This window comes from Monopterus albus, unplaced genomic scaffold (assembly GCF_001952655.1).
Source record: "Monopterus albus unplaced genomic scaffold, M_albus_1.0 scaffold96.1, whole genome shotgun sequence".
Classification (NCBI taxonomy): Eukaryota; Metazoa; Chordata; class Actinopteri; order Synbranchiformes; family Synbranchidae; genus Monopterus; species Monopterus albus.
The window spans coordinates 1,555,677-1,566,539 of NW_018127976.1; the positions used below are offsets into that span (position 1 = coordinate 1,555,677).

At 41.7% G+C, this 10,863-nt stretch overlaps 1 protein-coding gene across 2 annotated transcripts in view; it reads right to left on the reverse strand.

Annotated features, from left to right (window-relative positions):
- ca10a (carbonic anhydrase Xa) overlaps positions 1–10,863 on the reverse strand; it is a 514,312-nt gene that overhangs the window by 19,613 nt on the left and 483,836 nt on the right. The gene's annotated exons all lie outside the window — the stretch shown is intronic.

The window sequence follows — 10,863 nt, forward strand, 5'->3', positions numbered from 1 at the left end:
GGTTGTACAGGGAGGAATTTTGAACACAGCATCAGTTCCAGGAAGTAAAGGTGACAGACTTACAGAACAGACTTATCTGAATGAGTTAAAATCTGGCTGTTCAGACCAGGTCATAACTCCAGTTGTCTGCGCATGCACCTCTGCCACTAGCTTGCCACTATTACACATTACTAACTTTGTGTCTCCTCTCTCCCGTAGTGTGTCCTCTCTCTCTCTGTACCTTTTTGCAGGTTGCCCTGGCCCTGGAGCTCTATGTCTCTGACGAGCAGTCACCAGCCACATTGACCTGACCAGTGTTTCATTATTTGTTGTATCTTGTTGCTTTTCTTCTTTTGTCTCTCCTCTATCCACTCACCCCAATCCGTCGAGGCAGAAGGCCACCCACCATGAGCCGGGGTCTGTCTGAGGTTTCTTCCGTTAAAGGGAGTTTTTCCTCCCCACTGTCGCCAAGTGCTTGCTCAAGGGGGATTTGTTGGGTTTTCCCTATGTAATAATAGTGATAACAGTAAGGTGTAGACCTTACTTTGTAAAGTGTCCTGAGATGACTTTTGTTGTGATTTGGCGCTATACAAATAAAATTTGATTTGATTTGATTTGATCTTCTCTTCTTGTGGTTTCAATGAAAGAACCGGGTAAAATCTAACAACCAACAACACAAGTGTACTGGACAGATTATCAGGAAGAAACTAAAATTTTATGTAATGGAATCTGCAGAATGAGATGGGAATGAGGTGTGTAGAAAAATCTTCCAGTGTGTTTTACCAGTTAACTTGTTTCTGCTATTCAGTCTGGCGTACAAGCTACTGTTAGCCACATTAGCTGCACAGCATTATATTGTGGCTAATATGGCTAAATTAAACAGGCTAACTTCATACATAAGCAGTAAAGTAATTTTAAAATAACAACACTGACAGCATAAGGATGTGAGATAGACTCATGGACAGTTGGAATAGATTCAATCTTGAGCTTCAGTCTGGAAGCAAATCCAATGTTGTAACTGACCCTTGTTGAGAACTCCAATGTGAAATGATTAGCACATAACATGTAATGTTTTAGGGATATCTTCCAGACCATTTCCAGTATAAATATACAATATCCACTGTGTCTTTGCTGGCTCTCACGATGGAAGTAGATAGGGACCTGTAGTGTCACCAAGGCCAGAAAACTGTCGGGGAAAGACTAGTCTATTCTGATGAACCCAGAATATCAATATTTAAATGCCCAAACTGATTTTCAATCAGGAAAGCATTTCCAGTCAAAGGACTCCAGCTTCTCTGGAATCTCAAGGTCAAAGTCAAAGTGTTTATTTGTCATATGCACAGTTAGGAAACGTGTTTCCCTGTACAATGAAATTCTTACTTTGCCGTCCACATGAATGCCACAAAATACAAATGAAATATAAAGTAGATAAATAAGTAACACAAAATCTAAGGCACTTTAAGCAGCAAATACAGCAATATAATAAAAATATATAAGAGAATATAATAACAGAATGTATGCTGGATGGGAGCAGCATGTGCAGCAGTCAACAGTCAATGTGCAATTATGCATGTGCAAACTGAGAATGTAAACAGTACAGGTCGACAGTACATGATGTATTTCGTGGTAATAAACTCCTCAGCTGTTTAGGAGTCTGATGGCAGAGGGAAAGAAAGAGTTTTTCAGTCTAGTGGTCCTGCATTTTACACTTCTGAACCTCCGGCCAGAGGGTAGGAAGGTGAACAGTCTGTGCTGGGGATGGGTGGGATCTTTGAGGATGAAGGTAGCTTTCCTACACACCCTGTGGTGGTAAATGCTCTTCAGAGAGGGCAGTGGAGTCCTGGTGATCTTCTTCGCTGTTATGGTTTAGTCCCCCTCACCAGGAGGGTGAAGGAGAACTAAGGTTGGATTCAAGTGTGCTGACCCAGGTGCTAGTAGAAAGAAGGAGGTTTAATGGAACAAAAACACAAAGTAACAACATAACGGGCCATGTACAAACATAATCAAAATAGGGCTGAGATGGAGGAGGAGACCTGGACAAACAGGTACAAAGGCAAACTAACGACAGGACTCAGGAGAGCAGGAGGATGAGGACGGACAGGTGAATAGACAGGACATCCGAACGAAAAGGATATCCACAGCACAGGAACTGTCAGCTTGGATATAAAAAGAACGCTTCACACAAAAGATGTAACCAATGTCCAAAATGAGATCCACAGCACAGGATCTGTCAGCGTGGAAAACAAAATGACGTATAATACATATCACAAAACTGTCTGTTACAGGGTATGCGAGTTAGGTAAGGTAAGGCAAGTTCAGTTAAATAAGGTAAGTAATGTAGTTAGTTCAGTTAATGCTCCGGCAACGACGGAGGCTGGAGGTCTCAAAGCAGGTGTAGAAGGTGTTGAGGTCATCCGGCAGGCTGTCTGTGGAGCTGATGATGCTGGTGGTGGTCCTGTAGTCTGTGATGTGCTGCAGGCCTTTTCACATCTGTCTGGAGTCAGCAGTAGAATAGAGCCATAATGCTCTTCTCTCAGTACTGCCTCTTGGCTGCTGTGATGCTTTCCTCAGCTTGTACTTTGCAGCTTTGTACTCCATCTCATCGCCTTATCTGAATGCATACATGGCATTCAGGTATGTGTACCTGACGGTTTATCCAGGCTGGTTGGGCAACCTCCTGACTTGTATGGTGGGCACAGTGTTGTCAGTACAGGTACTAATGTACCTGGTCACATACTCAGCATAGTTCTGTATGCTGACAGAAAAGTCCTCCGAGGTGGCTGCAGCTTTAAACATATTGCCAGTCTGTCTGGGCAAAACAGTCATGCAGGGTGCCTTCAGTCTCTGGGGTCCAGAGTTTAATTTGTTTGGCTGCAGGGTTTGTTTGTTTCAGTCATTCAGAAATGTGGTCTGAGAATCCAAGGTGGGGGTGGGGTGCAGCCCTGTATGCACCCCGCTTGTTACTGTAAACATGAACAGTGTTCTTGCCCCGGGTGGGAATGTTCACATGTTGGTAATATTTGGGAAGTACAGTCCGTAAATTGCACTGGTTAAAGTCGCCTGGAGCAATAAATACAGCTTTAGTGTGCGCTGTCTGTAGCGCACTGATGACATTAGAGTTTGCTGAGAGCCATCGAGGGATTAGCTCTTGGGCTAACATACACAGCAGCCAGAAACACAGTACTATGCTCTTGTGCTAGATAATAGGACTGGCATTTCAGCAATAAAAACTCTACATCTGGAGAACAGTGCTTATAAACAGTCCGTACATCTCCATCACCATGAGTTATTGATAGACACACACACACCACCTTCTTTTGCCTTCCCTGAAGCAGCGGTGTGGTCTCCCTGATGTACAAGTGGGTCTCTAGCTGAATCACGGAATCTGGGACTCTGTCAGAAAGCCAAGTCTCGGTGAGAATTAGAGCACAGCATTCTCTGATTTCCTGTTGTGCTGTAATCCTAGCCCTTAGCTTGTCCAGTTTGTTTTCCAGAGACTGTACGTTAGCTAGGAAGAGGCTGGGTAGTGGCGGTCAAGTAGTGTGAGCTTTTAGCTTAGCATGGAGTCCCCCTCGCTTGCCTTGTTTGCGCCTCTATCTCCAGGTCGCTCTCCTGATTTCAGCCTGCTTGCTTGTGCCTAGTGCTCTGGGGGCTCCCTGAGGGTGATGGTGGTTGTCGTTGTCATTGTTGTTGTTGTTGCTGTTGCTGTTGCGGGATCGGACAATGAGTTGTAGCTCCGCTGGTATGAAATCAGTAAATTCCCAGTGGCTGTGTGAGTTGGCGATATCCAGCAATGCCTGTCTGTTGTATGTTAGCAGTGCATGACATTTGTGCACTGCAGAAAGAGTAAAAAACACACAAAATAGAAGAAAATGAAGAAAAAGCCAGCGAGAGTGGAATGCACAAACATGTCTGCCTCGGTGGGCGCCATCTTGATGGTTGCCATCTTATCCAACTAGATGAGTCAAAACCCAAAGTCCAGCAAATGACCATCGAAATTGCACTTCCATTGCACCTCCAGAGTATACTGGTTTATATAAATTTCTCAGTGCAGTAACATCTGAGGATTTAAGGAGGTAGCTGCCACAATAACTGCAGGTTGTTGTTATTTGGGAGGTTTTGGGGTCTTATCCTGAATTAATGAAAGAGAGAGATCTGCAGGGAACTCTGTTCACAGGTTCATGGTAGTCAATTGCTGAGTGAATATCTCCGCCATAAAACCTCGAGCAGTGTTTGGAGATTTAATATGTTTCAAATATGCCACCTTAGTGTGAGAGGTTAAGCTTTATTCCTATGTCCAGGGATTAGTATATCGTGGCCTTCATACAATTGACAGATATTGCTAATCATGCTATTTTACTTGTTTACATGAGACACGTGTGGGATGGAGACATACAGGAGCATTTTCTATGCAGCCGAGACCTCCATACGTCTACAAAAGCAGAGGACATTTTCAATGCTATTGATTTGTTTTTGGACTCTGTGGGACTGCGTTGGGACAGATGTGTGGGGGTAACAACTGATGGCGCAGCTTCCATGACAGGAAAAAATTCAGGAGTTGTGAAGAAAATCCTGGAGAGTCGCCGAATGCGAGGTGGAATCACTGCTTTCTTCACCAAGAAGCACTTGTGGCTAAGGATATGGTGCCAGTGCTTGATACAACACTGAAAGATGCCATAAAAATAGTGAACTATATTAAACGTAGTGCCAAGAACAGCCACTGTTTCACACAGCTGTGCAAAGGCCTGGGATCAGAGCACATCCAGTTGTATTATTCGTTGGGGAGGCAACAGTGGTGCAGTGGGTAGAGCAGTCATCTTCCAACCAAAAGTTTGAAGGTTCGAATCTCGGTGCCAGCAGTCCACGTGTTGAAGTGTCTTTGGGCAAGACACTGACCCCCCTGTTGTCCCCGATGGTTAGAGCCATCAGTTGAGGTGGCGCCGCAGATGGCTGCCATCAGTTCTGTACCGGAAACAAATTCTTTGTGTGTAACAAATTGACCAATAAAAAGGTGATTATCAGGCTGGCTTTCGAGGGGAAAGGTAATGTCATGCTTTTATGAGCTTAAACACGAAATCGCTGCCTTCCTCTCACACAATAACTCCCTGTACACCGAGATGCTCAGTGATGAACTCTGGCTCGTGCACGTGGTGTATCTTGCTGATGTGTTCGAGCACCTCAACACTTTAAACATGTCTATATAGGGGAGAGGACACAACATCTTTGAACAGACTGACAAAGTCACTGCCTTCAAAAAGAAGTTGAGGTTGTGGATAAATCACGTGACTAAAGACACACTTGACATGTTTCCCAGCACTTGCCACGCAGCAGGAGAGCTAAATACAGCAGCTAAAAATGCCCTGAAAATAACTGTCACTGCACATCTGACCAGTCTACACACTTGCTTTGAGGACTACTTTCCAGAGAAACACGACAATATTCACTGGATAAGAGATCCCTTTGAAATCGACATGAAAGCGTTGTGTTGCCAAGCAATGAGGAGAATCAGCTGGTCGAGCTGTCATGTGACCAGACGCTGAGAAAGGAATTTGATGAGGTAAGGCTTCCCACATTTTTTGAGCAAATACGTGATGTCGGACTATCCCTCCCTCGCTACAGGCAGTCAAAGCAATCCTACTGTTCGCAACAACCTATTTGTGTGAAAGTGGCTTTTCCACTTTGGTTCAGCTCAAGTCAAAGCAAAGGAACAGGTTGGACACTGAATATGATTTGAGTAGCTCTGTCTACCATCAGCCCAGATATTGAAACTCTTGTCAAAACTAAAGGACAACTACAGCTATCTCATTAGTTCACTGTAAAATAAAATCTTGCTTACATGTTAAGTGAAAAGATATTATAAAGTATTATCATGTTGTGTTTGCAGTTCTGCATTCAGTTTTATACATATACAGCACCCTTGTTCTGGCCTTGTAGAAATGCTTTCCACTATCCGGTTAAACACCTCCACACAATTAGTCACAAACGCCAGGGTGGTTTTTGACTGTATATGGCAGGTGTGAAACTGTAACAATACCGTACGTGCATAAGTAAACTGAAAGGAAATACATAAAATACAGCTTCCAGCAGATAATGCTATGCAAAATGCACTTGACTTAGCTACGTCGCAACAAATAACTATGCATGGATATGCTAAATCCCTTGTAAATAATTAACTTATAATAATGTTAACTGCTTGAATCTTATCATTTTGTACCTGATGTTCGTTCCCGTGTTATTGTTACAGCAATACTTACAGAGAATGCCTTTCATGTACTCACTAGAGAGTGTCGAATGAACACAACCACCGCTATTTACCGCTGCGCTGCGATATATGGTCTCGTTGTGCACCTCCTGTCTCACTTAAAGGGCCAGCGCACATAACTAAACTAAGGTCATATACAAGCCAGAACAACCCTGTTGTGTTATTCGACTGCTGTATTTATATTGTGTTATGCAGCAGTTGTGGTGTTTATTTTTGTGTGGATGCTGAAAAACCAAACCATTTTACACACACAAACAGCAACAGAATAGCACACACGCACACAAAATAAAACCCAAACATATACTGTACAATCAAAGCAATACAGTGGTGCAGTGACACACCAACACACACACACACACACACACACACACACACAAACACAGGCACAGGTTGGTCTGCCTTCAAAATAAGTTTTCAAAATAAAAGTCTGATTGCATATTTAAATGAAGGACCCAAAGCTTGCCAGAATTTCAAAATAAAAGCCCCTGAATGCAACTTAAGCTCACATAAAGGCCCCAAAATGTGCTGGATTTTCACAATAAAAGCCCATGGTTACAAATTACCCTACATGAGGGAACAATAACATTCCAGATTTTAAAAATGTACTCTCCAGATTGTAACTTCAACTCACCTGGTGGCTCCAAAATAAAAAGCCCAGCTTGCACATTAAGATTACATTAAATCCCCAAAATATGCCAGAATTTCAAAATAAAAGCACAATTGTAAATTAAGATCACACAAGTGCCCCAAAACTTGCCTTATTTGGAAAATATTAAAAAACAAATCATCAAAAATTAAAACATTAGCTTTTTTTTTTAATTTTGCCCCATTCAAATGAATGGGGAAATTCTACTTCAGCATACTTTCAGCTATCAGTACGTTGAACTCTTCAAGGACGTTAATGCTCCTATTCAGAATTTGTCTAAACTTCATATTTTTAAAATATCTCGCTTTATTGTGAAAACCTTGCCAAAGTTAAATGAATGGGGAAATTCTACTTCAGCATACTTTTGGCTATTTTAGGTATCAAAAGCTTCAGCTCTTCAAGAACATTCATGCTTCTATTCAGAATTTTTCTAAACTTCATACTTTTGAAATATTTACCTGTATTTTGAAATTCTTTCCCCATTCAGTTGAATGACAAAATTCTACTTCAGCATACTTTCAGCTATCAGTACGTTGAACTCTTCAAGGACGTTAATGCTCCTATTCAGAATTTGTCTAAACTTCATATTTTTAAAATATCTCGCTTTATTGTGAAAACCTTGCCAAAGTTAAATGAATGGGGAAATTCTACTTTAGCATACTTTCAGTTAACAAAATGTTCAGCTCTTCAAGGATATTTATGCTTTTATTCAGAACTTTTCTAAACTTCACACTTTTAAAATATTCAGCTTTATTGTGAAAATCTTGCCAAATTAAAATGAATGAGGAAATTCTACTTCAGCATACTTTCAGCTAGCAAACCATTCAGGTGTCAAAGTGTTCAGCATTTTCAGGGCAATATTTCAGCACTCAGCATTCATCTGTCCATTTTTTGACACTTTATAACTGCAGCATACTTTCAGCTATAAAGACCATTGAGGTAATGAACTGTTCAGCTCTTCAAGGAAATTCCTGCTTGTATTTATCTTATACATAACATTTATACCTTTTAACATATTCAGCTTTTTGATATTTTTTACAGATTTTGAATTCTTGCACTTTGTTTTGTGGTGATATTGGAAATTTCTCTGCTAGAGTGTGTCACATGACCCGCAGTTTTGTTCTGTCCTTCAGCCTTTTTTTTTTTTTTTTTTTACAATTTTTCAGTTTGTTTTCTGCTCTTATTCTGCCAACCTTAAGCTTTCACACACAAATTATACCTGAAAACAGTGGAGGAAATTGTGAGGAATCAGAAAATGGCCTTGGTATTGTGATAGGATGAACAGTTTTTGAATTATGTGGCACATTCCATCATAACATTTATACTTTTTAACCTATTCAGCTTTTTGTTTATGATAGAAGTCAATGGGAGCTCAAAGTGCTGAGTCAGTGACAGTACTGGATTGCCATCTGGTGGTTCATAAAATGCAGTGCAATTGAGACATGGCACTTCATAACTCCTCCCTCTCTCTTTCTCTCTCTCTCTCTCACACACACACCTACTTGTTTTACTTACTTTGTGCGGACCAATTGGAATATTTTCATATCTTAAGTTCAGCATACTTTCAGCTAGAAAAGTCATTGAGGTATCAAAATGTTCAGCTGTTCAAAGACAGACCTACTTTTATTTATTGCATCTCATCCTTCAGATTATTCAAAAAAGAACTTCAGCCATTTCTTCTCAGCTATTTCAACAAAAGAACTTCAGCCATTTCTTCACATTCTTCAGCTGTTTCAGCAATTGATTTCAGGCATTTTCAGGGCGATCCTTCAGCATATCAGCATTCACATGCATTTTCGACAGGAAATGCATTTCTCTAGTTATTTTTGAGTTACATTTCCTCAATGCAGACAGAAAGGCTGTACTGACTGTTTTGTTTTTTTAAACAGCTTTATAATTTAATAATTGTATTTGAAATCTTATACTGGTGGGTCGCAACTTGACAAGTGGGTTGGAAAATGGGTCCCAGGGTGACAGCAGTTGAGAAACACTGGTCTAAAGTACATTCAAAATCTAAATCATAAGGAGTGAAAATTCTGGATCATGGAGAAGGGGGAAGTAAGACACACATCCATACAAAAGAGGAAGTGTGTGTCTGTGAGACAGAGAATTAAGGAAAGTAGAAAATCATGGTTTCATGCATAAAGTAAAGATTTGATTGATAATTAATGTTTGATCAATGTCTAATCAATGATAATCAATGGTTAGTCAAGTATTGTATTCAAAATATAAAGATCCATGTTTTGATTTTAAGGCATTGATAGTTTAGTGTAGTCAGGGTGTATTTCTGATTGTTTAGTTGAAAGCAATAATGGGAATCAGATGTAAGTTTTCTGTATTTTTATTGGGTTAGGACAAATTAGTTTTCAAAGAGAAGAGAAGTTAAACTGCTAAATTACTGTGAATGGGGAAGTTGGTTGTTACATTGTTACGGGCTGTCCGTTCCCTGTATAACCGGACTAATAGCTTGGCTCGCATTGCTGGCAGAAAGTCAGACCTGTTTCCAGTGCATGTTGGACTCCACCAAGGCTGCTCTTTGTCACCGATTCTGTTCATTATTTTTATGGACAAAATTTTTGGGCAAGCCAGGGAACGGAGGGGGTCTGTTTTGGTGGCCACAGAATCTTTCCTCTGCTCTTTGCGGATGATGTGATTCTGTTGGCTTCATCAGTTCAAGACCTACAGCGTGCACTGGAGGGGTTTGCAGCCAAGTGTGAAGCGGCAGGGATGAGAATTAGAACCTCCAAATCCGAGGCCATGGTTCTCAGTCGGAAAAAGGTGGATTGCTCTCTCCGGGTTGGGGGCGAGTTGCTCCCTCAAGTGGAGGAGTTTAAGTATCTTAAGGTCTTGTTCACAAGTGAGGGAAAAATAGAGTGGCAGGTTGACAGATGGATTGGTGTGGCGTCCGCAGTAATACGGTCTCTGTACCGGTCTGTTGTGGTGAAGAAGAAGCTGAATCGTAAGACGAAGCTCTCAATTTACCGGTCGATCTACGTTCCTACCCTCACCTATGGCCATGAACTTTGGATCATGACCAAAAGAATGAAATCACAGATACAAGCGGCAGAAATGAGTTTCCTCTGGAGAGTGGTGGGGTGCACCCTTAGACAAAGGGTGTGGAGCTCAGTTACCCATGAGGAGCTCAGAGTAGAGCCGCTGCTCCTCCATGTTGAGTAGAACCAGTTGAGGTGGCTCGGGCACCTGTTTAGGATGCCCCCAGGATGCCTCCCTGGGGAGGTATTCCAGGCATGTCCCTCCGGGAGAAGGCCTCAGAGCAGACCCAGGACACATTGGAGAGACTATGTCTCCCAGCTGGCCTGGGAATGCCTTGGGGTTCCTTCTGAGGAGCTACAGGAGGTGTGTGGGGAGAGGGAAGTATGAGCGGATGAAGATGGATGGATGGGAAGTTGGTTACAAGCAATCAAAAGCAGTCATGAGGAATACTAAACCCCGGCCTGTGGGGGAAGATGGCTTGGAAAGAGTACAGAGGACTGAGGACAGATGCAGAAGATTTACTGATACTCTTATCTTCCCTGTTTGAAGAAAGAAGAGTGGAACAGAAGACGATCAATGTTGCTCTTTAGATTGTTTCTGTGTTTCTCAGAAAAACACAGAATTTTTGACATTTTTGCAGATTTATTAAAAAAGAAAAACTGAAATATCACATGGTCATAAGTATTCAGACCCTTTGCTGTGACACTCATATATTTAACTTAGGTGCTGTCCATTTCTGCTGATCATCCCTGAGATGGTTCTACACCTTCATTTGAGTCCAACTGTGTTTGATTATACTGATTGGACGTGATTAGGAAAGCCACACACCTGTCTATATAAGACCCTACAGCTCACAGTGCATGTCAGAGCAAATGAGAATCATGAGGTCAAAGGAACTGCCTGAAGAGCTCAGAGACACAATTGTGGCAAGGCACAGATCTGGCCAAGGTTACAAAAAAATTTCTGCTGCACTTAAGATTCC